This window comes from Arachis hypogaea, chromosome 16 (assembly GCF_003086295.3).
Source record: "Arachis hypogaea cultivar Tifrunner chromosome 16, arahy.Tifrunner.gnm2.J5K5, whole genome shotgun sequence".
NCBI classification, from domain to species: domain Eukaryota; kingdom Viridiplantae; phylum Streptophyta; class Magnoliopsida; order Fabales; family Fabaceae; genus Arachis; species Arachis hypogaea.
Window position 1 is genome coordinate 89,575,056 of NC_092051.1, and position 5,211 is coordinate 89,580,266.

At 35.3% G+C, this 5,211-nt stretch overlaps 1 non-coding gene across 1 annotated transcript; it reads left to right on the plus strand.

The window, feature by feature from the left end:
- Positions 1-817: 817 nt before the first annotated feature.
- Positions 818-926, plus strand: LOC112761531 (small nucleolar RNA R71). Its single transcript, XR_003181922.1, has one exon. It is a non-coding gene; the product is annotated as a small nucleolar RNA R71 (small nucleolar RNA).
- Positions 927-5,211: the final 4,285 nt, after the last annotated feature.

Sequence of the window (5,211 nt, forward strand, 5' to 3'; positions counted from 1 at the left end):
GGAGGTCTTCCTCACTAGGATCCACGTCTTCCTCCTCCTCTTTGGGTTCGGCCACACCAAGTAAGGTAATGGCCTTGCACTCTCCTTTTGGATTCTCTTCTGTATTGCTTGGGAGAGTACTAGGAGGGGTTTCAGTGACTCTTTTACTCAGCTGGCCCATTTGTGCCTCCAAATTTCTAATGGAGGACCTTATTTTATTCATGAAACTTAAAGTGGCCTTAGATAGATCAGAGACTATATTTGCTAAGCTAGATAGATTCTGCTCAGAATTCTCTGTCTGTTGCTGAGTGGATGGTGGAAAAGGCTTGCTATTGCTAAACCTGTTTCTTCCACCATTATTAAAGCCTTGTTGAGGCTTTTGTTGATCCTTCCATGAGAAATTTGGATGATTTCTCCATGAGGGATTATAGGTGTTTCCATAGGGTTCACCCATGTAATTCACCTCTGCTATTGCAGGGTTCTCAGGATCATAAGCTTCTTCTTCAGAAGATGCCTCTTGAGTACTGTTGGATGCAGCTTGCAATCCATTCAGACTCTGAGAAATCATATTGACTTGCTGAGTCAATATTTTATTCTGAGCCAATATGGCATTCAAAGTATCAACTTCAAGAACTCCCTTCCTCTGAGGCGTCCCATTACTCACAGGATTCCTTTCAGAAGTGTACATGAACTGGTTATTTGCAACCATGTCAATGAGTTCTTGAGCTTCCGTAGGCATTTTCTTTAGGTGAATGGATCCACCTGCAGAATGGTCCAATGACATCTTAGATAATTCAGACAAACCATCATAGAATATATCCAAGATGGTCCATTCTAAAAGCATGTCAGAAGGACACTTTTTGGTCAGTTGCTTATATCTCTCCCAAGCTTCATAGAGGGATTCACCTTCTTTCTGTTTAAAAGGTTTGAACGTCCACTCTAAGCTTGCTAAGCTTTTGAGGAGGAAAGAACTTGGCTAAGAAAGCCATGACCAGCTTATCCCAAGAGTTCAGGCTATCCTTAGGTTGAGAATCCAACCATATTCTAGCTCTGTCTCTTACAGCAAACGAAAAAAGCATATGCATGTAGACCTCGGAGTCAACCCCATTGGTCTTAACAGTATCATAGATCTGCAAGAATTCAGTTAAGAACTGAAAAGGATCTTCTGATTGAAGTCCATGAAACTTGCAGTTCTGTTGCATCAGAGAAACTAATTGAGGCTTTAGCTCAAAATTGTTTGCTCCAATGGCAGGGATTGAGATGCTTCTTCCATGTAAATTAGAATTTGGTGCAGTGAAGTCACCAAGCATCTTCCTTGCATTGTTATTATTTTTGGCGATGTCTCCTTCTTTTTCAAAAATTTCTGTCAGATTTTCTCCAGAGAGTTGTGCTTTAGCTTCCCTTAGCTTCCTCTTCAGATAGAGTTCTTTCAGGTTCAGGATCAACTTCAACAAGAATGTTCTTATCCTTATTCCTGCTCATATGAAAAAGAAGAAAACAGAAAATAATGGGGATCCTCTTTGCCACAGTAGAGAGGTTCCTTTATGTGAGTAGAAGAGAAAGAATTCGACCACAGAAAGAGGGAGAGGGTTCGAATTTTTAAGAAGAAGAGAAGTGTTAATAGATAAATAAATAATTAGAAGGAGGTGAGAGAGAAGAATTTTCGAAAATAACTGAAAAGAAAAGAAAAATATTTTTGTTTTTAATTTAAAATTAAACTTAATATTCAAAAATTAAGAAAGGAAAATAAAATTAAATCAAATTAAAACTTAAAACAAATAGTTAATTAAAAAGGAATTTTGAAAAAGAGGAAGGTGATTTTCGAAAATTTAAATAGAGAATTAGTTAGGTAGTTTTGAAAAAGATATGATTGAAATAGTAAACTTTTAAAATCAAACAAAAAGTTAAGTAGTTAATAAAAAAATGATTTGAAAATCAAATTTTGAAAAGATAAGAGGTTAGAAAAGATTTTGAAAAAGATGTGATTGACATTTATTTTGAAAAAGAAATTAAAACATATTTGATTTTTGAAATCAAAGTTGATTACTTGACTAACAAGAAGCTAAAAAGATATGATTCTAGAGTTTAAAGATTGAACCTTTCTTACTAGGCAAGTAACAAACTTAAAAATTTTGAATCATTCACATTAATTGTTAACATTAATTTCGAAAATATGAAATAGAAATAAGAAAAAGATTTTGAAAACAAAATTTGAAAATTTCGAAATTATGAAAGAAAAATTGAAAAAGATTTTATTTTTGAAAAAGATTTGAAAAAGATAGAATTTTTAAATTGAAAATTTGATTTGACTCATAAGAAACAATTAAATTTAAAAACTTTTTGACTAATTCAAACCAAATTTTCGAAAATTTATGAGAGAATAAGGGAAAGATATTTTTTTTTATTTTTGAATTTTTAATGATGAAAGAGAAAAACAATGAAAAGACTCAAAATATGAGAATTCAAGATCAAAACACACAATGCATGCAAGAACACTTTGAATGTCAAGATGAACACCAAGAACACTTTGAATGTTAAGATGAACATCAAGAACATGTTTTTGAAAAATTTTAAGAAAAGAAAAACATGCAAGACACCAAACTTAAAATTTTTTAATGTTGAGACACTAACAAATTGAAAATGCATATGAAAAACAAGATAAGACACAAAACAAGAAAATATGAAGATCAAACAAGAAGACTTGTCAAGAACAACTTGAAGATCATGAAGAACACAAGCATGAGTTTTTGAAAAATGCACAAATTTTAAAAACATGCAATTGATACTAAACTTATAAATTGACAATATACTCAAACAAGAAACACAAAATTATTTTTGGTTTTATGATTTTATTAAATTTTTTTTGTAATTTTTTTCGAAAATTAATTGAAAAAATAAAAATAAGGATTTCAAAATTTCTAATGAGAATTCCAGGAATCATGCAATGTTAGTCTAAAGCTCCAGTCCAGGAATTAGACATGGCTTACTAGCCAGCCAAACTTTTAGTGAAAGCTCCGGTACAAAACACTAGACATGGCCAATGGCCAGCCAAGCTTCAGCAGAGATAAATCAGGCATATAACAGCTGATTAGATGAGAGTCCAATGACTCTTGCCATGATAAGTGGAAGCCTCAATCCAAAAATTTAGACATGGCTTGACAGCCAGCCAGGCTTCAACAAATCATGAAGAAACTCTAGAATTCATCCTTAAAAATTCTGAAGAACATAGAATAATTTAACTTTTATTAAAATTTTTTTTTGAAAATTTTTCGAAAAATTAAAAATAATAAAAATAAGAAGCTTAAAATTAAAATAAAATTACCTAATCTGAGCAACAAGATGAACCGCCAGTTGTCCAAACTCGAACAATCCCCGGCAACGGCGCCAAAAACTTGGTGCGCAGAAATCGTGATTGCTCATTCCTTGGTAACGGCGTCAAAAACTTAACACGCACGTTCATAATTTCAGTTCTTTATCACAACTATGCACAACTAACCAGCAAGTGCATTGGGTCGTCCAAGTAATAAACCTTACGTGAGTAAGGGTCGATCCCATGGAGATTGTCGGCTTGAAGCAAGCTATGGTCACCTTGTAAATCTCAATCAGGCGGATTCAAATGGTTATGGTGAATTGATAATTAAAATATAAATAAAACATAAAATAAAGATAGAGATACTTATGTAATTCATTGGTCAGAATTTCAGATAAGCGTATGGAGATGCTTTTGTTCCTTTTGAACCTCTGCTTTCCTACTATCTTCATCCAATCCTTCATACTCCTTTCTATGGCAAGCTTTATGTAGGGCATCACCGTTGTCAATGGCTACTTCCCGTCCTCTCAGTGAAAATGGTCCAAAATGCGCTGTCACCGCACGGCTAATCATCTGTCGGTTCTCGATCACACTGGAATAGGATTCAGTAATCCTTTTGCGTCTGTCACTACGCCCAGCACTCGCGAGTTTGAGGTTCATCACAGCCATCCCTTCCCAGATCCTACTCGGAATACCAGAGACAAGGTTTAGACATTTCGGATCTCAAGAATGGCCGCCAATAGTTCTAGCCTATACCACGAAGACTCTGATCTCACCATCAGAAGGCTAAGAGATTCACATAATCATCACATTCATCATGTTCTTGTGTGCGAATGGATATCTTAGAGAAGAAATAGGCTTGAATTGAATAGAAAACAGTAGTACTTCGCATTAATTCATGAGGAATAGCAGAGCTCCACACCTTAATATATGGTGTGTAGAAACTCTACCGTTGAAAATACATAAGAGTAAATAGGGTAGACATGGCCGAGTGGCCAGCCTCCCATGGAGGTCTAGAGATCTAAAAAAGATCAAAAGATACACAATAGTAAAAAGTTCTATTTATACTAAACTAGTTACTAGGGTTACGAAAATAAGTAAATGATGCAGAAATCCACTTCCGGGCCTACTTGGTGTACGTTTGGGCTGAGCATTGAAGCTTTCACGTGTAGAGGTCTTCCTTGGAGTTAAACACCAGTTTGTAACCTGTTTCTAGCGTTTAACTCTGCTTTGCAACCTATTTCTGTCGTTTAACTCCAGAATATGGCAGAGAGCTGGCGTTGAACGCCAGTTTGCGTCGTCTAAACTCGGGAAAAATATGAACTATTATATATTGATGGAAAGCCCTGGATGTCTACTTTCCAATGCAATTAAGAGCGTGCCATTGGGACTCCTATAGCTCAAGAAAATCCACTTTGAGTGCAGGGAGGTCAGAATCCAACAGCATCTGCAGTCCTTCTTTAACCTCTGAATCTGATTTTTGCTCAAGTCCCTCAATTTCAGCTAGAAAATACCTGAAATCACAGAAAAACACACAAACTCATAGTAAAGTCCAGAAATGTGATTTTTATTTAAAAACTAATAAAAATATACTAAAAATTAACTAAATCATACTGAAAACTATGTAAAACAATGCCAAAAAGCGTATAAATTATCCGCTCATCACACACCCTTCAGGGGATTGCTTCTTACCCTTACATGCTGTGTAACCTCGGCAACATCATTTATCAAGCTCCAAGCTTCTCCCGCCGTTTTATTTTTGAAAAGGGAACCACCACTAGAAGCAGTGAGCAATCTTCTGTCTTCCGCACAAAGACCTCTAGTGTAGTAACTAATGAGCAAGTGAGTATCAAATCCATGGTGTGGACAAGATTCCAATAGCCTCTTGAACCGAGTCCAATACTCATACAAACTCTCTTGGT